At 38.7% G+C, this 22,417-nt stretch overlaps 2 long non-coding RNA genes across 2 annotated transcripts; both read left to right on the plus strand.

Moving 5' to 3' along the window:
• The first annotated feature begins 17,064 nt into the window (after window positions 1-17,064).
• Window positions 17,065-19,878, plus strand: LOC146937832 (uncharacterized). Its single transcript, XR_015031049.1, has 2 exons — window positions 17,065-17,951; window positions 19,695-19,878. It is a non-coding gene; the product is annotated as an uncharacterized LOC146937832 (long non-coding RNA).
• Window positions 19,879-20,677: 799 nt separating this feature from the next.
• LOC146937833 (uncharacterized) lies at window positions 20,678-21,904 on the plus strand. The gene is made up of 2 exons (XR_015031050.1): window positions 20,678-20,883; window positions 21,679-21,904. It is a non-coding gene; the product is annotated as an uncharacterized LOC146937833 (long non-coding RNA).
• Window positions 21,905-22,417: the final 513 nt, after the last annotated feature.

The following is a 22,417-nucleotide window of genomic DNA, read 5'->3' on the forward strand; positions in this document are numbered from 1 at the left end:
GCCCCTTTTCTTGCCATGCACACTAAACATGTTTATACTTGCCAAATGAATGTTTTACGAGTTTCCTATGATCAAATATGTTCTAAAACACTTAGAGACACTTGGTTTGAGGTTTTTGGGTCAAAAATACCATTTTTAGGGGTCCTGGACTGTCATAACTCGCCACGGCGAGCTATTACTCGCCACAGCGAGTTAGAAGGTCGAACAGGGGGTCCTGCTCGCCTCCTACTCGCCATGGCGAGCAGCTGCTCGCCTCCCCCATGATTTTTACTCGCCTAGGCGAGCAAGTGGTGGCCTCTGGTCATGCTTGCTCGTTTCGGGCAGATTCGGTGTTTTTCGTATCGGATTTTCTTGTGCAGTCTTTTATGAAAGTAAACCCCTCAAACCAAGGTCCTAAATGATGATCAATGAAAGCAAGATTATGATGAAATGGAGAAAGTATTAATCATGTTAGTAAGGCATGGCATATGATAGAAACAAGTTATGAATCGGGTAGTAAATTATCCATAAGTAAAGGGAAAACTAGAGCCTCAGCATAGTCGTCGAGAACTAGCTAGTTAGCATGAATTCTTAGAATGACAAGACGCGAAGTATAAGCTCTTCGCATATGTTTAAGAGTGTATAGCAAGCATGTTAAGTCGTGGTTTGATTAGTCAATCTCTCCACTATGTTTAAGAAAGTACAAGCATGTACAAGTAAGACTTTACCATTAATCGGATCGAGCAAGGTTCCGAGGTAAATATGTATGCATGATTAGGTTTAACCTAAATGAATGCCAAGACCATGATTAATGTAATGTAGGTGCCATGTCTCTTGCAATCCATGAAGGTATGGATTCAAGGGGTTCTCATGATGGGAACGGGGAAGGCTCCGTAAGGGGATCGCATGGTACTGAGTAATTAAGATGTAGGTGACATGTCTCTTGCAATCCATGAAGGTATGGATTCAAGGGGTTCTCATTATGAGAACGATTTAAGCCGTAAGGGACCCGCATGTCACTGAGGGAGTCCGATGTACGTACATCGGTCATGATGGGATTGTACTCGGGGTTACTCCACCCGGGACTCTCCGTAAAATGAATCAAGATGATAATTGTTTGTTCAACGCTAACATAACAATGAATGAACGTATGCACGACTATGTATGTTATGTTACGATTATGTTTCTCAAGATTATGATTATATTATGAAATGCAAAATGATTTCCATGCATGAATTAGTTCATGACCAAGAGCACTAGATGCTTTATGACAAGCATAAGACATGGAATAGAGCAAGTAGGGATTATGATACCGATGACGATATTAGGTTTCCCCTTATCGTCCGGTTAGAATCGTGCCATGATATGTTATGTTTAGGCCATGATACGTAGAGCGTATTCTTGGCAATGCGGTCCTAGGTTCCCCTCGGCCGCCATGACACGTATAGGAAGTGAAGCCTATAACAAGTTAAGATAAGACTATGACGGCTCTAGTATGCACGACCGTCTAGTATGCAAGTCCCCACACACGTAAAATCAACCGTCAGGTTGTAATGTAGACACGTGGTGACCGTAGGTTTCCCCTTGAGGTCGCCTATAGCCTAGGATTTAGGGGAACTCACTGAGACATTATGTCTCATCCCAATCCTTATTTGTTTCAGATAAGCAGGATGTTATGCATGTTCGGAGCCGGATGGATATTACGTCAAGGGTTCGTTCGTAAAGCTGCGGGACGATATGGATATCAAGGATGTATTTTTGTGTATGGATGAGTTGTATTGTATTATGATTTATACGAACGTGGCTTGATGTAATTATTATTCATTCGTAAAATTTTATGTTGTATATTTTAATGTATCCAGTACTAATATTAACGCACGTGCCAGACTTTCTAGATACGTCTGGTATGGGTGTTACAATTGGTATCAGAGCCTGGTCGATTCAGACCGTGCCTTGGGTCATTAAATTACAACTAACGTAGTGGGACCATTGGGTTCCAGGTAAATGTTCTAGTTGTTGTTGTTAGTTGAGCCTGATCAACTCAATTTAGCATTCAACGATTAGAATGGATGCCTGAGAGCTGAATAGGACCCAGGAGGAATGAAGTATGTGATGAAGAAGTTCGATCGTGCCAAAAGGTGGCCGGTGAACAAAGTAAGTAGAAGTGTGAATCCTCCGGGAATGTAAGGTATGTTAAGAAGGGACGTTCCGACAATGTCGGGTAGGATGTTAGTGATACTTCATGTACCCGTAAGTGAATGAAGTTGAGAACATGTATGTTCGGAAAGTTGCGTAAGTGGCAACGTATGAGGTAAGCTATTCGTAGTGGAGAAAGTTTTATGTTATTAGGAGTAAGGCATTGATTTCCGACGTGCCGAGAGTTGTATCGAAAAAAGGTTGATGTTGCCATGCAAATGTTATAGGCTATTTTACGATGATAGGAATGAATGATGTGCATTGTATACTAGAAAAAAAAAAAAAAAATTTTACGCAATAAATGTTTTCTGAAAAATAGAGTTGGAGAAGCTCACCAATAGCAAGTCTGGGACGAAACTTTCCGTTTTATGAAATCTACCAGTTCGTTCCTATGGTTTGCAATGACTTTTGGAGAGAAGTCTTCACAATAATCTTTTATGTGACGGAAATATTTTATGACATCAAGTAACAAATGCATATCATATCTTAAGATTTCCAAGGAAAAAGGCATGGGCAACCATCAAAGAAATCGATACGGTTTAAGGTAACTTTGGAGGTTAATGTGTCAAGAGTCAAGAACAAGCCAAGATCAAGAGTATAGAAGTTCCGGCGTTTAGAAGGAAAGTCGTAGAAGTTTATGCATGAGGTATGAAGTAAGAAGTTAAAGCGATGCAAAGTTATGAGAAATCACAAGGTTCACGGATTATGTGGAAATGTGACGTATCTCTCGAACCTAAGTTTTGCTTAATAGACTTGCTAAGGCTCGATATGATGTTAAATCATAAAGTTTAAATAATTTGGAAAGATTTACGCGTATGGGTGATTGAAGTTGACATTTTGAAAACTTACGAGATTTTTAGGAACCGGGTTGCTACGACACTCGTAGGGCGAGCTAGACTCATTAGAATCTAGATTTGATGACACGTATGTGTTATCAACTTGTCCTATGATTTTAGAGCAACGGACGGGGCCTAAACTCAATATATATTTATAAAGTAGAAAATTATCAACGTCAATGACCCGTGCGCTAGTTTACGAAGTTTTCTTTAAAAGAAAAATCAACGAGCAAGCATTGGCATGATTAAGCAAAATATAGTATGCGAGAATGCGAAGGTACAAGGATTAGATGTTCAAGAAAGATATGTCCAAGCGCAAGATGAGTTTGTCAAGGAATTCGAGTTTGCTTGGAAATGTGTTTAAGTATGATATGTATACCTTAACAGGTAAATTCAACCGTCAAGAATGTAAGGTTTACCCCCAAGTCAAGTATTAGGAGCATAGGATAAATTATCATGAGTTTTGATCTTACAAGGCAGTGATAAGGACAAGTGTAAGGTTGTGACGATGGTTGCAACACGGAAGATCTCAAGAAGTAAGTATTCAAGTAATAAGCATGAATTGGAATCTCAATTGCTCTAACGGATTGGAGTATTAGTTAAGCCAACCGGTGGGAATCAGAGTAGCGCCATGGAAGCTAATCGTTAATCATGAAACATGGAATTTTAGTGTGAAAGAATTTTCGGTTGGTAATGCAAGTTTAACAAGAAAGCATCATAAGACAAGCGAGGAGTTCTCTATGTGATAAGTAAGGATGAATTCTTATTCAAGTATTGATGGCTAAGGTAAAAATTTTAAGTATGTATCTTTACCAAGGTAAGATGGAAAAGACAAGAGTTGCCAAATATGAATTGGTCAGGATGCACGATAGATGATAACGGAAAATAGGTAAGAATCCACTTACGGAGTTAAGTATGTTATCATGAAAGGAGAAGCATACTCTCATATGCAATACTTGTTAAGTGAAAGCGATACTTGTTAAGACATGTTAAGTCATGATTTTACAACTTTTAAAGCTAAGATTGGTATTACGAAACTTGGGAACGATGTTTATTTTTTTAAAAATATGAAACCTTTCATTGTCAAAACTGAGGAAGTACGTCGCGAGCAAGTAAGATTACATTAGATGAGCTGTGAAAACCTTTCTCAAAAATATAAAGACTCGTCTTGTGGTTATATAGTACAATCATCAACTCAGTTTTGAAATGATAATTCTTTCAGTTATGTATCTATTCGTTCCAAGAACCCGAATACCAAAGCTTAAGAAAAATTCTTTAAGAAAGATTTTAGGACACGTATCGTTATCATTTAACAAGAAGCGGCACTTGGAAGTATGCACATGTTATGGAAACGATAATGTTCGTATGAAGCCAATATCCTACAGGATACACGGTAATGTGTTAAGAATGTCTGATATAAGAGTAAGTGGATTTGCTAGAAAGTTTCAAGAACACGTTAACTACAACGTTGGATATTAGATTTCCAGATGAAGTAACAATTTGATTACATTCCTCTGTGTCAAGCTTTATGAGTTACCCATTAGTTCGGGTGCGATAAGATGCAATAAGATTGCAATGAGATCGAAAGATTTCTTAAGACTCGTTAAGAGATTCGTGGAATCGTCTATATGAGTAATGTATGTAAGAGGCATAGTTCGCAAAGTGCGGTAATAAAGATCATATATGCATGAAAAGATGTTTTATGTTGTAAGTAAGCACTGCAGGGCAAACCTGGTTCCCGATAGGATTCCAGTTAAAAGGCAAATCCTGAGTGTTCATGTTTATGATAAGTTACTTCAACGAATGTTTTATGTTAAATGGGTAAGATACAATCCGAAACAATGAGTTTATGTTTAGCATGGAATGTCCCGAATCATGATGCACTAAGATAACTCAGAGTTTAAGTGATATTAATATCAAGAAAGCTATATGCTTATGTATATGAATCTGTTGGAACAAAATGTGTTTAACAATAAACCTTAAAGAGTTTTGATGATAACAAGGTATTAAAAATTGTAAATTGGACTAGCTAATATTTGTTCAAGTGTACAGGACCATAATTATAAAGTTACATCATCATTGGTTCTGGATGAGCAAATAAAGAGCTATGGAAACAACAAAAATTTGAAGCTTGGACGCTCCTGAAGGCAACTTGCTCCTGAAGTCAAGCTGCTCCTGAAGAAATAGCGCTCCTGAAGTAAGCTGCTCCTGAAGAATAGTGCTCCTGAAGACAAGAGGTCCAGAAGCCACATCATCAGAAGCTGCATCATCAGAAGCTGCAGAAGTCATCTCATCAGAAGCTGCATCATCAGAAGCCGCATCATCAGAAGCTGCATCATCAGAAGCTGCCTCATCAGAAGCCATTTCACCAGAAGCTGAATATCAACTGGATTTGCAAAGAATCAAGAATTGAAGAATCATCAATGCAAAAGCTGTCTATTGGATTCGAAAACACAAACAAAGGATTAGTGGAGCTTGCAACGGTCATTTCAAAGGTGTTTGAAGGCGTGTGTTTGCAATTTGGACGAAAGCGTTGACATTGTACTTTGTACGAATTGTACAACCACGTTCTCCACTACTCTGTTTTGTGTCTGCGCTTCAAGACAAGAAAACAGCTCCAGAATACGGTCTCGCCTGCATAGATGTTCCTTTGGATAAGGAATGGATTTCAAATTTGTTCTTCATAGGACAACAACCAAATCAGGCAAAAGATCATTGGTGAAAGATCAAGCTTCAACAACGACTCTTTGGTGTGCTGGCAATTTCACAACGTCTCTTTCACACCTCTATATAAAGGAGTGAAGACCTAGAGAATTGGTAATGCAAGAACGCTGAACGAAAGACTCACAAGATTTTCACAAGTACCAAACCTCTGCTGAAATTGTTCTGCATTCACTTAGAATTTCTGTGTCTCAAAGTCATATCTTAGAAATTCTTAAGTCCATTGAGTCTGTATCTGATTTGTATTGTGAGCACCTCTGATTGTATATCAAGTGTTCAACCTTAAACAATTTTCTGTGTAATTTTGTTTAGTTAGGAAGTCTCTTGCAGTTGTGCTTGAGCAGGAAGTCTCTTGATTGTGTTCTTGAGCAAAGGAAGTCTCTTGCTTGTGTGCTTGAGCATTGGAAGTCTCTTGCTTGTGTGCTTGAGCATTTGTAATCAGATATTACTCATAGTGAAATCTCCTTGGAAGTGCAAGGGGGACTGGACTACTTCCGGTTTGTGGAAGGAACCAGTATAATTGCTTTGTGTCGTTCTTCTTCTCTCTCTGTTTTATTCCGCTGCATTTAGATTCTGATCATCACTTCAGAAGCTGTCTCACTTAGCTTCTGATCAGTGTATTCAGTTGTTTAGAGAAACGAAGAATTTTTCAAAACACAATTCAACCCCCCTTCTTGTGTTTTTCTCACCTTCAATTGGTATCTAGAGCCTTGGTCTGTTGTGTAACTCTTAACCGTGCAACAGTCAAAGATCTGAGAAAAACATGACTACTCCTCCTCCTAATGGTTCTGGTTCTAGTGATACTAGCTATAAAAATGTCTCACATGATTATAGTGATAGTAAGAAAACCAGTGTTGGAAAAGTTCCAAAGTTCAATGGAGATGCTGAAGAGTTCTCTTGGTGGAAGACCAACTTTTACAGTTACATCATGAGCCTTGATGAAGAATTATGGGATATTCTGGAAGATGGTGTTGGTGATTTGGTCCTTGATGAAGAAGGAGCTGCTGTGGATAGAAAGAAACATACTCCAGAACTGAGGAAACTTTACAAGAAGCATCATATTATCAGAGGAGCTCTTGTCACTGCCATACCCAAAGCAGAATACATGAAGATGAGTGACAAATCCACTGCTAAAGCTATGTTTGCTTCTCTCTGTTCAAATTATGAAGGGAGCAAGAAGGTCAAAGAAGCAAAGGCTCTCCTGCTTGTACATCAGTATGAGTTATTCAAGATGAAGGATGATGAAACTATTGAGGAGATGTACTCAAGGTTTCAAACCTTAGTTTCTGGGCTACAGATTCTAAAGAAGAGCTATGTTGCTTCTGATCATGTAAGCAAGATTCTCAGAAGCTTACCTGCCAGATGGAGACCAAAAGTGACTGCCATTGAGGAAGCTAAAGATTTAAACACTTTAAGTGTCGAAGATCTTGTTAGTTCTCTCAAAGTTCATGAGTTAAGTCTTAATGAACATGAGTCTACTAAGAAGAGTAAATCAATAGCTCTTCCATCCAAAGGCAAGTCATCAAAAGCTCTCAAAGTGGTTGAATCTGAAGAGGAAGAACAGTCAAGTTCAGACTCTGAACCAGATGCTGCTGAAATGGCCATGCTCTCAAACAGACTTCAATATCTGGCCAAGAAGAACAGAAAGTTTCTCTCCAGAAGGGGTAACTCCAGAAGCTCAAAGAAAGAAGATCAGAAGGGATGCTTCAACTGTAAGAAGCCTGGACACTTCATTGCTGAATGCCCTGATCTTCAAAGAGAAAAGTCAAAGGACAAGTCAAAGAGGTCTACATTCAAACCAAGCAAATTCAAGAAGCAGATTAAGCAGAGTTTAATGGCAACCTGGGATGATTTGGGTAGTGAATCTGGATCTGATAAAGAGGAAGCTGATGAAGATGCAAAGGTAGCTGTTGGGTTGGTAGCAACAACAACTTCAGAAGCTGGATCAGATTCAGACTCAGAAGATGAAAATGAGGTATATTCCAAAATTCCCAGAGATGAACTTGTTGAGTCACTTAAAGAACTTCTTACACATTTTGAAGTAAGAACCAATGAGTTGAAGGATTTAAAAGAAAAATATGCTGATTTGGTACAACAGCAAAAATCAACTCTATTGGATCTGAAAGCTTCTGAACAAGGACTTAGGGGCTTTGACTTCATGTGTAAAACATATGAAGACCAGCTCAGGTTCTTATGTCAGAAGCTACAAGAAAAGTGTAATGAAAAACCTTTAAGCAATCATGAAATTGCTCTTGAAGATTTCATTATATCTGGCATTGACAGAAGCAGAGTGGCTTCTATGATTTATAGCATTTACAAGAACAATGGCAGAGGAATTGGTTTCCCAGAAGTGAAACTGGAGAAAACCAATCTAAAGTCTTGTTGTGAATGCATCAAGGAGGGTCTGAAAACATTCTTTGTACCAGAAGGGGCTGAGTTGGAAACTGTTGTTCAATCAGAACCTGAAGCTTCTAGTTCTAAAGCTAAGATTACTTCAAAGCCAAAGAACTCTAAGTCAAAGGCTATGATCAAATCTGATTCCAAAACTTCAAAGGTTAGGATCCTGAAAAGATCAGAACCTATTCCTCAGAGTCTGGTGAAACCAAAATCTGGGGTTCTGAAGTCTAAGTTTCAGAAGAAGACAGTTACTGCTTCTGAAGTACCAAAACCTAAGGTGATGGTTAATCAGAAGCAACCCAACTCACAGCAGAAGGTACAAGAAGTGAAGAGTAAAGCCTTAAGTACTAACCTTCCAGGACCCATAGAACAATGGGTACCTAAATCTAAAAATGTCAATGATACAGGTATGTCTAAGAGCAGTGCCAAAGCAAAGATCATGGTACCTAGACAGTGGTTGCTCAAGACACATGACAGGAGACAAGTCCATGTTCCTCAGCCTAACAATGAAAGAGGGAGGAAATGTGAAATTTGGAGGCAACCAGTCAGGCAGGATCATAGGTACAGGAACTATTGGTAATTCCTCTACCTCAATTAATAATGTATGGTTGGTAGATGGTCTTGAACATAACCTTTTGAGCATTAGTCAATTTTGTGATAATGGTTATGATGTGCTTTTTGAAAAACCCAACTGTACAGTAATCAACAAGGAAGACAAATCCATTGTGTTCAAGGGAAAGAGAGTTGACAATGTCTATAAAATCAATTTTTCTGAACTGGCTGATCAGAAGGTGATTTGCCTACTATCAGTGAATGATAAGAAATGGATGTGGCACAGAAGGTTGGGACATGCTAACTGGAGGTTAATCTCTAAGCTTAGTAAGTTACAACTTGTGAAAGGGCTACCAGACATTGACTATCATTCAGATGCACTTTGTGGTGCATGTCAGAGAGGGAAAATTGTGAAATCATCTTTTAAAACCAAAGACATTGTCTCAACCTCAAGACCTTTAGAATTACTCCATATTGCTTTATTTGGACCAGTGAGTATTGCATCCTTATATGGAAGTAGATATGGATTAGTCATTGTTGATGATTACAGCAGATGGACTTGGGTGAAATTCATAAAGAGTAAAGATGTTGCGTGTGATGTATTCAGTAGCTTCTGCACTCAAATTCAATCTGAAAAAGAATCAAAAATTTTGAAAGTCAGAAGTGATCATGGTGGAGAATTTGAAAATGAGCCATTTGAAGCTTTTTGTGAAAAACATGGAATTTTCCATGAATTCTCTTCTCCTAGAACACCACAACAAAATGGAGTTGTAGAGAGAAAGAATAGAACTTTACAAGAAATGGCCAGAACCATGATTCATGAAAACAATTTACCAAAACATTTTTGGGCAGAAGCAGTGAATACAGCATGCTATGTTCAAAACAGGATCTATATTAGACCTATTTTGGAGAAAACAGCATATGAACTCTTTAAAGGAAGAAAACCCAATATCTCTTACTTTCATCAATTTGGATGCACATGTTACATTCTGAACAACAAGCTCTACCTAAAGAAATTTGATGCCAAGGCCCAAAGAGGAATCTTTTTAGGTTACTCTGAAAGGTCAAAGGCATACAGAGTGTATAATTCAGAAACACTCTGTGTTGAAGAATCTATGCACGTTAAATTTGATGACAAGGAGCTTGAAGATAAAACTTCAAAGCAAGGTGAAAGTTTTGCAGAGATACAGGTTCCTGAAGCTACTCCAGAACCTGATCAGATAGCTGAGTCTGAAGACAGTCCAGAAGCTGAACCCACATCAGAAGCACAAGATGAAGCTGCTTCTGATGAAGCACAAGATGGCTCACATCAAGAAGATCCTCCCAGAAACACATTCAAACACAAGTCTTCACATCCTGAGGAGCTAATCATTGGAAACAAAGATAGTCCAAGAAGAACAAGATCACATTTCAGACAAGAAGAGTCAATGATTGGACTAATCTCAATGATTGAACCTACAACAGTTGATGAAGCACTTTCAGATGATGGATGGATCCTAGCTATGCAAGAAGAGTTGAATCAATTTCAAAGAAATGATGTGTGGGATCTGGTACCCAAACCTCAGCACAAGAACATTATTGGAACAAAATGGGTATTCAGAAACAAGCTGAATGAGCAAGGTGAAGTAACAAGAAACAAAGCCAGGCTTGTTGCACAAGGGTATAGTCAACAAGAAGGCATTGATTACACTGAAACGTTTGCTCCAGTTGCAAGATTGGAAGCAATCAGGTTACTTCTTTCCTATGCAGTTAATCATGGCATAATATTATATCAAATGGATGTCAAGAGTGCATTTCTAAATGGTGTCATAGAAGAAGAAGTGTATGTTAAGCAACCTCCTGGATTTGAGGATATTAAATATCCTGACCATGTTTTTAAATTGAAGAAATCACTATATGGCTTGAAACAAGCTCCCAGAGCTTGGTATGATAGACTAAGTAATTTCTTAATCAAAAATGATTTTAAGAGAGGACAGGTTGACACTACACTCTTCAGAAGGACCCTTGGGAAAGATATTCTTGTTGTGCAAATATATGTTGATGATATAATATTTGGTTCTACTAATGCATCTCTTTGCAAGGAATTTTCTGAGTTAATGCAGGATGAATTTGAAATGAGCATGATGGGAGAGCTGAAGTTCTTCCTGGGCATTCAAATCAATCAATGCAAAGATGGAGTCTATGTTCATCAATCAAAGTACACAAAGGAGCTTCTGAAGAAGTTCAAACTTGAAGATTGTAAAGTGATGAACACTCCAATGCACCCTACGTGCACCTTAAGCAAAGAAGATGAAGGAGCTAAAGTAGATCAGAAGCTGTATAGAGGTATGATTGGTTCTTTGTTATACCTCACTGCATCTAGGCCAGATATTTTATTCAGTGTATGCTTGTGTGCAAGATTCCAATCAGATCCTAGAGAATCTCATATGACTGCTGTCAAGAGAATCTTCAGGTATTTGAAAGGAACAACTAATCTTGGACTCCTTTATAGGAAATCCTTAGATTATAAGCTAATTGGATTCTGTGATGCTGATTATGCTGGTGATAGGATTGAAAGAAAGTCAACCAGTGGCAATTGTCAATTTCTGGGTGATAATCTTATATCCTGGGCTAGCAAAAGACAAACAACTATTGCTATGTCTACAGCAGAAGCAGAATACATTTCAGCTGCAAGTTGTTGTACACAACTACTTTGGATGAAACATCAGTTGGAAGATTATCAGATAACTGCTAACAGTATTCCCATTTATTGTGATAATACTGCTGCTATTTATTTGTCTAAAAATCCAATTTTGCATTCAAGAGCTAAGCACATTGAAATCAAACACCATTTTATCAGAGATTATGTTCAAAAAGGAATTTTAGATATACAATTCATTGATACTGAAAATCAATGGGCTGATATATTTACTAAGCCTTTAACTGTTGAAAGATTTGATTTTATAAAGAAAAATTTGAACATGCACTTCGTGTCTGATTAAATGTTTGCTTGCTCTTGAATAGGATTTTAGGTTCTGAAGTTAGTTCAGAAGCGGTAGTCCATCAGAAGCTCTTTATTGAGGTTCTGAGGAAAACTCGCTTCTGATGATGACATCAGCATCTGAAGTCCAGAAGCTGGATTTGTTGCTTCTGAATAGCTGAATTAGTGGAAACGTTGGGAGTTACTTTTTAAAGTAACTTCTGGCCCACTAACTTGGTAGTTACTCTGTGAACTTCTTACGTGGCCTGTATGTGTTGGTGTATAACTAAAAAGGGCAATGATGATTTAAAAGCTTTGAAAGTACTTTTCACGCGCCCCCAATTTTGTCATTAATGTTATGTTTGTTTGTCTCTTTTGAATTGCAATCGTTTTACTTTTAACACTTTGTCAATTCACACACTACTCACTCACAACAAACACATTTGCTCTCAAACCTTTTGCGAAGTAAGCGCATTCTCTCAAACTTAGAACCCTAAAATCTTCATCTTCTTCAAATCTTCGTCTATCATCAAATGGCATCATCAAGCTCGCAACGAGAAGATTCAGTATCTACTTCACGAATGGTACCTGAATATGACTACAGAGGAAGAAGCGTGAAATTGGAAGAATGGGATTTGCAGGTTCAGATAGAGAATCCAGTGGACTTTGATTCTCTGAATTTTCATAGGTGTTCAATCAGAAGCTACTATGTAGAGCAAGGACTCATGGATTATTTCAGAATGTTGAATGGACCAACATATGAAGCTCTGGTTAGACACTTCTGGGTAAGAGCAAAATTTTACAACAAAGCGGCATCCTTAGCGGAGGAAAGTCAGATGGTGCTAATGTATCCTGAATTAGAAGGAAAAACTAGAGAAGAAATGGGTCTTGCGCCATTTGTTGAAGATGAAATCAGGTCCAGCATCTGTGGTATTCCATTAAGAATTGCACAATGGCACATAGAGTATGTTCTCAAGGCTGCAGCCTCTGGATACTACTCTGGAATTGATCTTTCAGATGCTGCTGAAAAACGCATTTGGAAGAAGCAAGCCAACTTGGTAATATACAATTCTGAGAAGGAGAAGAAATATGCTGAATTGAGCATGGAAACCAAGATGCTTCTGAAGATTCAGAATGAGACCCTGTTTCCAAGTGGTGACTGTGTGAAGCCAAATCTAGCTCAGAAGGTCCTTCTCCAGCACTTCATCAAGAAGGAAAAGGTGAATGTGCCCAAATACGTGTTCAAGTACTTGGTAGAGTGTTTGAAGCAGAGTCAGCTACTGGATAAACCCTGGGTTCCTTATGGAAGACTCCTCTCAGAGATATTCTATCAAGGAGGTATCTTGAACAGTCTTAGTCAATCTCAAGGCTTTACAGATCAGCTACTTGACACAAAAACTGGAAAATTCATTAATGCTCATACTCTATTGAATATGAAGCTAATCAGTGAAGTCACCAAACTTCAAACTGATTTAAGTGAATCACTTGTTATGTCTGATCTTATGAAGGACTTTCCACCCATCTGCAAGAAGGATCCCATTGAAGTGCAATTGTACTATATCAAGGAACATTTTGAGGCAACCAATGAGAGAATCAGATTGGAAGATATTCCAGAGGAAATGTATGGTGGTGCTCTGCCACGAGCCAGAGGCAGAAAGTCAAAAAGGAAGATGACTGCAGAGCAATATCTAGAGGTTGAACAACCTGCTAAAAAGGCAAAAGTTGCTGCTGACAAGCTCAAAATTGGTAGTTCATCAGTACCTTCTATTGAAGAAGCCATTGAAGACATGGACTCCAGGATGATCATGGGTGTTGACATTTCTCTTGATCAACCTGCTATACCAAAGAGGAAGAGAAAGCCAGCCTTGAGGAGAACCAAGGATTTTCCTCACATCACCTTAAGAGCTCAAGCTGCTTCTGATTTGAAGTTAAAAGAGTTACAAGAGAAGAAAGCAGCCGCTGAAAAAGTTCTGGAAATTGCTGCTGAGCTACGAGAGTCTGTAGTTTCAGAAGCTAAGCAACTGTTGCAGATGTCCAGTGAATCTGCTAAAGAGGATTCTGATCCTGATCCAGAAAAGGTAATTAATATATCATCAGATTCCGCATCCGCATCATTAACAGATTCTGATGATTCTGATGATGATGTACCCCTAGCTAAACTTTTTCAAAAACCAGTAAAAAGCCAATCAACATCAACCAAAACCAACGATAAGCCCTCTTCGTCAACTTCTTATGAACCAGTTGGCCACATAATTAATGAGAAGTTAGCTGAACTGGCTGAGCAGAGAGAAAGAGTCATTGATTCTATCTTTCGCCTTAACCCTCAACCCCTTTGCATTCAACCTCTCAACATGATTCCTCCTGAAAATGTTGAGTCCACCTCAGAAAAAGCCTCTGAAACAACTCCAGAAGCAACTGCTTCTGAAAACGTTGGTTCAGAAAACCCCCATCAACAAACACCTGAACCACATAAACCCACAACACCCCCTCAATCACCAATAGCTATCATTGACCCCCAACTCAACAATCAAACAACAACTTCACCACATCAACCATCAACTGAAACCGAATTTCAACCTTTACCTGAATACTCACCAGAACCAACTCCCATGGATGTTGACATCTCTCTAGTCAACGTTCAAGCCTCAACCTCCACCACACACATTGATTCTGACCAGCCCTCATCTTCAAACACACAAACACACCTTACTATTCCAGTTCCTAACCCTATTCAAGATTTAGAAATCAGTGATTCTGATCTTGAAACCCTTGATCATCCCCCCACAAACATCCTGGAATCTGGATATATTAATTCTGAGCTTCTGACAATCTTGAGTCAGATGCATAATCTGGTGGATCAAAGAAGGACAATTGATCTCACAGGTGCATATGAAGACTCCTGGGCATCTCTTCAGAACCGGGCAGCTGGGGTTATTGAAGAAATCAAGGCCAAATGCATCAGAGTCAAGCAAGCTTCAGTCAGAAGGGTAATGGAGCATGTGAATCAGAGTCTGAGAGTAAGAAGCTCTACACTGCTCCTGGCAAACCAGCCTTTCTTCTTTGAAACGGATTACTTGACCAGAGAAGCAAGGCTGTGTAAGCTTCTGAAGAAACAGATGGCACAGCAGCAGCAAGAAGCTAGAGAAAGGGAACAAGCTCTTCTTCAGAGGCAACAACAACTTGAAGAATTGTTGAAGAAGAAGATTGAAGAAATGGAAGAGATGAAGAAACAACAACAAACCAACCCTTAGTTGCACACCCTTGTGTTTTTCTTTGTTTGTTGTTTGTTTTAAAATTTCTTAGTCCTTGCTTCTGAAATCATCTTGTCTTATTTCTTTTGCTTCTGAATGCTTACTGATTCTGACTGTTTAGCTGCTTCTGACAAATTGAATATACATGTTTTTTTTTGCTCTGATTTATTTAATTCATTGCTTAATATACTCTCTCACGTTTGAGTTTTTCTCATATCTTTTTGTCTTTTGTGCTTAGATTTATTTTAATTTTTTTTTGATAATGACAAAAGGGGGAGTATATGTGACAAGTATTTAAAGGCTCTGAGCCCCATTAATGGCATTTGAAATTTTTGAAAAACTTCCATCTTTTTACCTTATTGGTATAAGCTATGAATGAACGAAGGAGTATCAAAATTCAAGTAAAGTTAATTGAACCATTCTTCTTATCTATAAGTTAATTCTTTCAATGATTCAATTTTGCTTTTAAGCTCTGATAATATTATTGCGCGCAAAATGAATTTAATTAACCTGGATAGAACTTAGGGGGAGCTTACAAACCTCACCTTAAAGACTATCAGACTCAGGGGGAGTTTGAGCTTACAAACCTCAGATTCTGAGCTTACAAACCTCAGAACCCCAAAGTCAACTTGTTAATTAGATTAACAACAATTGATCAATTTTAAATACTTTTGTTTGTCATCATCAAAAAGGGGGAGATTGTTGGAACAAAATGTGTTTAACAATAAACCTTAAAGAGTTTTGATGATAACAAGGTATTAAAAATTGTAAATTGGACTAGCTAATATTTGTTCAAGTGTACAGGACCATAATTATAAAGTTACATCATCATTGGTTCTGGATGAGCAAATAAAGAGCTATGGAAACAACAAAAATTTGAAGCTTGGACGCTCCTGAAGGCAACTTGCTCCTGAAGTCAAGCTGCTCCTGAAGAAATAGCGCTCCTGAAGTAAGCTGCTCCTGAAGAATAGTGCTCCTGAAGACAAGAGGTCCAGAAGCCACATCATCAGAAGCTGCATCATCAGAAGCTGCAGAAGTCATCTCATCAGAAGCTGCATCATCAGAAGCCGCATCATCAGAAGCTGCATCATCAGAAGCTACCTCATCAGAAGCCATTTCACCAGAAGCTGAATATCAACTGGATTTGCAAAGAATCAAGAATTGAAGAATCATCAATGCAAAAGCTGTCTATTGGATTCGAAAACACAAACAAAGGATTAGTGGAGCTTGCAACGGTCATTTCAAAGGTGTTTGAAGGCGTGTGTTTGCAATTTGGACGAAAGCGTTGACATTGTACTTTGTACGAATTGTACAACCACGTTCTCCACTACTCTGTTTTGTGTCTGCGCTTCAAGACAAGAAAACAGCTCCAGAATACGGTCTCGCCTGCATAGATGTTCCTTTGGATAAGGAATGGATTTCAAATTTGTTCTTCATAGGACAACAACCAAATCAGGCAAAAGATCATTGGTGAAAGATCAAGCTTCAACAACGACTCTTTGGTGTGCTGGCAATTTCACAACGTCTCTTTCACACCTCTATATAAAGGAGTGAAGACCTAGAGAATTGGTAATGCAAGAACGCTGAACGAAAGACTCACAAGATTTTCACAAGTACCAAACCTCTGCTGAAATTGTTCTGCATTCACTTAGAATTTCTGTGTCTCAAAGTCATATCTTAGAAATTCTTAAGTCCATTGAGTCTGTATCTGATTTGTATTGTGAGCACCTCTGATTGTATATCAAGTGTTCAACCTTAAACAATTTTCTGTGTAATTTTGTTTAGTTAGGAAGTCTCTTGCAGTTGTGCTTGAGCAGGAAGTCTCTTGATTGTGTTCTTGAGCAAAGGAAGTCTCTTGCTTGTGTGCTTGAGCATTGGAAGTCTCTTGCTTGTGTGCTTGAGCATTTGTAATCAGATATTACTCATAGTGAAATCTCCTTGGAAGTGCAAGGGGGACTGGACTACTTCCGGTTTGTGGAAGGAACCAGTATAATTGCTTTGTGTCGTTCTTCTTCTCTCTCTGTTTTATTCCGCTGCATTTAGATTCTGATCATCACTTCAGAAGCTGTCTCACTTAGCTTCTGATCAGTGTATTCAGTTGTTTAGAGAAACGAAGAATTTTTCAAAACACAATTCAACCCCCCTTCTTGTGTTTTTCTCACCTTCAGAATCACGAAACAAGACGGAACACAAGCGATGATGAATTTCTTGGGAATGCTGGAATGGAATAGGTATGGCTTAGACCATAGATGTTAAGATTTTGTCGTGGTGGTTGGTAGTCGATCTCTAAATTTCGAGGACGAAATTTTTTTTAAGGGGGGTAGAATGTAATATCCCGCCTGACTTAATCGGTATATTACCCGTTGACCGTGTCTGATGAATTTAATTCATGAAAAGTAAGTTAATGGAAATATTTTATGAGATGTCAGCTGTATACGGGAAAAGTATCAGAGTCGTTTTTAACACGCTTAAGGCAAGGGCAAAATGGTAAATTCATGTGGAAAGGATATTTATATTGTTTTTGGGAGGAAAATATCTCATAACCCTTATCCTTTTCTCTCTCTTTCTATGTTGGCAAGAGTTTCTCTCTTTCTCCTTCTCTTCTCCCACGCCCTTCTCTCTTTCTTTCTTCAATTCTTCTCTAATTCTCCTTTTATACCAAGCATATTTTCTTGTTCCTTCATGATCCTCTAACTTATGGAAGCTTAGTCTTCTTTGATTCTTCCTTTTCTCCTTTCAAGAAGAGATCTAATTTAGGGTATGATCTTGATCAAGAAGTTGAGGCTTTAGATTGTTGGTTTGGGAACTTATGTTGATTATGCTTCATGGGGTTGGTGAAGCAAGCAAGAAACAACTATGAGCTAAGAAGCAAGAATTAGGGTTTGTTGGTGAGTAAGTTCAAGTATGGTTTCTTCATGATCAATCAAGGATCATGATGTCTTAGATTGCAAGAAAAGCATCAAGATAGAAAGTTTTGGACAAAGGAAGCAAGTGGAGCAAGGCTAGGGTTTTGGCATGATTGAGCTTGGCATATGGTGATGCTTCAAGAACTTGGTTTAGGTGAGTTCCATAGATAGTTTTCCCACCCTTTGGGATTATGTTATGCCAATTAAGATTAACATGAAAGCTATGAAAATTCTAGGAATTATGTAAGATGTTAGTTGCCCCTTTTCTTGCCATGCACACTAAACATGTTTATACTTGCCAAATGAATGTTTTACGAGTTTCCTATGATCAAATATGTTCTAAAACACTTAGAGACACTTGGTTTGAGGTTTTTGGGTCAAAAATACCATTTTTAGGGGTCCTGGACTGTCATAACTCGCCACGGCGAGCTATTACTCGCCACAGCGAGTTAGAAGGTCGAACAGGGGGTCCTGCTCGCCTCCTACTCGCCATGGCGAGCAGCTGCTCGCCTCCCCCATGATTTTTACTCGCCTAGGCGAGCAAGTGGTGGCCTCTGGTCATGCTTGCTCGTTTCGGGCAGATTCGGTGTTTTTCGTATCGGATTTTCTTGTGCAGTCTTTTATGAAAGTAAACCCCTCAAACCAAGGTCCTAAATGATGATCAATGAAAGCAAGATTATGATGAAATGGAGCAAGTATTAATCATGTTAGTAAGGCATGGCATATGATAGAAACAAGTTATGAATCGGGTAGTAAATTATCCATAAGTAAAGGGAAAACTAGAGCCTCGGCATAGTCGTCGAGAACTAGCTAGTTAGCATGAATTCTTAGAATGACAAGACGCGAAGTATAAGCTCTTCACATATGTTTAAGAGTGTATAGCAAGCATGTTAAGTCGTGGTTTGATTAGTCAATCTCTCCACTATGTTTAAGAAAGTACAAGCATGTACAAGTAAGACTTTACCATTAATCGGATCGAGCAAGGTTCCGAGGTAAATATGTATGCATGATTAGGTTTAACCTAAATGAATGCCAAGACCATGATTAATGTAATGTAGGTGCCATGTCTCTTGCAATCCATGAAGGTATGGATTCAAGGGGTTCTCATGATGGGAACGGGGAAGGCTCCGTAAGGGGATCGCATGGTACTGAGTAATTAAGATGTAGGTGACATGTCTCTTGCAATCCATGAAGGTATGGATTCAAGGGGTTCTCATTATGAGAACGATTTAAGCCGTAAGGGACCCGCATGTCACTGAGGGAGTCCGATGTACGTACATCGGTCATGATGGGATTGTACTCGGGGTTACTCCACCCGGGACTCTCCGTAAAATGAATCAAGATGATAATTGTTTGTTCAACGCTAACATAACAATGAATGAACGTATGCACGACTATGTATGTTATGTTACGATTATGTTTCTCAAGATTATGATTATATTATGAAATGCAAAATGATTTCCATGCATGAATTAGTTCATGACCAAGAGCACTAGATGCTTTATGACAAGCATAAGACATGGAATAGAGCAAGTAGGGATTATGATACCGATGACGATATTAGGTTTCCCCTTATCGTCCGGTTAGAATCGTGCCATGATATGTTATGTTTAGGCCATGATACGTAGAGCGTATTCTTGGCAATGCGGTCCTAGGTTCCCCTCGGCCGCCATGACACGTATAGGAAGTGAAGCCTATAACAAGTTAAGATAAGACTATGACGGCTCTAGTATGCACGACCGTCTAGTATGCAAGTCCCCACACACGTAAAATCAACCGTCAGGTTGTAATGTAGACACGTGGTGACCGTAGGTTTCCCCTTGAGGTCGCCTATAGCCTAGGATTTAGGGGAACTCACTGAGACATTATGTCTCATCCCAATCCTTATTTGTTTCAGATAAGCAGGATGTTATGCATGTTCGGAGCCGGATGGATATTACGTCAAGGGTTCGTTCGTAAAGCTGCGGGACGATATGGATATCAAGGATGTATTTTTGTGTATGGATGAGTTGTATTGTATTATGATTTATACGAACGTGGCTTGATGTAATTATTATTCATTCGTAAAATTTTATGTTGTATATTTTAATGTATCCAGTACTAATATTAACGCACGTGCCAGACTTTCTAGATACGTCTGGTATGGGTGTTACAATAGATCTGAAAGAAAATTTACGATCCGTTCATTTTAAAATTTTAGTGTTCTTGGAAAAGTGTTGAAATGTAAATTTTATTTGATATATATGCTTTAGACGAGAAAACAAGTTGATTCAACCGATTAGTTTTTGAAAGATGTTGTCTGGACGAAAGGGCTGAACCGTGCAAGGGTATTTTCGTCATTTTAAACTGTTAAATTGTGAAAATGAGTTTAGAAGTGGATTCGCGTCGTCGAGACGGTCGAAATGGACCTATGGTTTGCAACGTTCCGACGACGAATGAATTTATTATGACTTTCTGAAAATAATGTGTCTGAGCTGACGCTGGAAGTGACTGCTGACACTATCAGAGTTCGAATATTTTTATGTTTGAACTGTTGAGTGGTGAAAATATTTTGTCTGTGAATTTGTGTTAGGTTGACTGAGCCAGAGGTTCTGGTATGCGATGTAAACACAAAGGAGACTCTGTCGAAAATTCGTCAAATTCATTTTATCTTATTTTTTTTAGTGGTTTTGAAAAAATGTTTCAAAACGGATAAGTATTTTGGAGATATTTCAAAAGTGTCTCTACTGTGATATTTGTCTTGAGAACAAAATGATTTGTATAAATTTGTTATTTGAAATAAAAGTTTCTTATGGAAAAGAGTTTCCTAGACTCACTTTTGGCAAGTTTATGGTCATTGAGTGTTTTGAAGGATTTTGAGACAAAAGTTATTTTGGAAAATATTTTATTGAACTTTTTGGAAATATTAAATTGATCGTATTTCGGAGCGTGTTGAAATTTCACCTAGAATGGGTAGAAAGCTTTAGAGCCGATATTTACCTAAGTTATTGTATCTGTTAGGATACTTAGCTCGAGGGTTTAGAGACGTTCCTGTTGTAGATGCTTACGAGTGTAGAGCAGTACGTTGTAAGGAATGCTTTGCTCAGGTAAGGGGCACTTTCTTAAACACCATAGTTACTTAAATGCCTTGATGGTTTATGTGCTATTGTGTGAATATGTGATTATGATATGGTGATGTGCTTTGTTTTCATATGATTTGTGAATAAATATATGAAATGTCTGTTGATATGTTAAAAGTTGTAATCGTCATTGTTTAGCCTGTGTGGCATTTTCTAGCCTTTGTGGTGTACATGCCTTCGTGGTGTAGCCTTTGTGGCGTTATTCAGCCTGTATGGCTTGATCTATTCTGGAGTCATTTGAATGTAACACCTCTATGGTGGCCTTTGTGGTGATAACACCTTAGTGGTGGCCTTTGTGGTGATATTCAATCCTAGAGTCATTTGAATGTAACACCTCTATGGTGGCCTTTGTGGTGATAACACCTTAGTGGTGGCCTTTGTGGTGATATTCAAAGTTCAGAGTCATTTGAATGTAACACCTCTATGGTGGCCTTTGTGGTGATAACACCTTAGTGGTGGCCTTTGTGGTGGTATTCAAAGTCTAGAGTCATTTGAATGTAACACCCCTGTGGTGGCCTATGTGGCGATATTCAATCTCGGAATCAGTTTCATGTGACGACCCGTGATAGGTGTCATACTCGTATTGAGTCTGCATTTGCTAGGCTAATTGTGCATCATTATATTTTGTGTGAGGAATGTTTATGTTGATGCTATTTACCATGCTAGTATGTTATGCCTTCAGTATTTTTGTAATTATGTTGTTATTAGATCGTGACCCTTTACATTAATCCGTGGATCGGGCTTTGCCCCATATCCAAATAGGGAGTGTGCTTTGCGGGAATAGCAAAGGCTTTGGAGGTGTAGCAGTTTGACAGTCAGGCTTGATACCATTGGTGGGATCTTGTACCATGTCATCCCAGTTCAGAGTTAAGGATCAGCTTAGATGTTTTACTGGTGGTGTCTTATGTTTATGTAATTTTACTTCTTTTGTTTGGGCACCGCTGTAAATGATACTACCATGAGAAATGAATACTCGAACATTATTTTATGTAGTGCATGATTTGATAGTAAAAGCTCATTGCATGATATTGTTTTATAAAATGTGACATTTGATTCAGATTGTATTGTTGGCAATGCTTTCAAAATGTTTTACTTACTCTGATTTTAAATTAAAGACAATCCTGAAACCTTTAGTGCATGGCAATTAGTTGTTTTAAAAAGAAAAAAAATGCACTCCTGTTTTGAAAATCGGGCTGTTACAATATGGTTGTCGCCATGGCGGTCGAACAGATTAACACATTCCCTGAGCACATGGATGTAACTCCATATACGTGATTGCGGGAACACTTCCCTACTGCCAACATCGTCATCGGAGGGACCTCTCCGCTCTCTGTAGGAAGCATGAAGAGGAAGTTTAAGGAGTTTTTAAGCGTCAACCATCTGGTCCAAACCGGGCGAAAATCTGGGGAGTGACCACCGTTGGCCTTCTACGACCATGAATCGCAGTAGCACCAAACTCAGCCATCCCGTTGCTTGATATAGTTGGGATGGCCAACTTCGA

Source organism: Medicago sativa, chromosome 3, assembly GCF_051527215.1.
Source record: "Medicago sativa cultivar Bolivia chromosome 3, Bolivia_mono, whole genome shotgun sequence".
Taxonomy (NCBI): domain Eukaryota; kingdom Viridiplantae; phylum Streptophyta; class Magnoliopsida; order Fabales; family Fabaceae; genus Medicago; species Medicago sativa.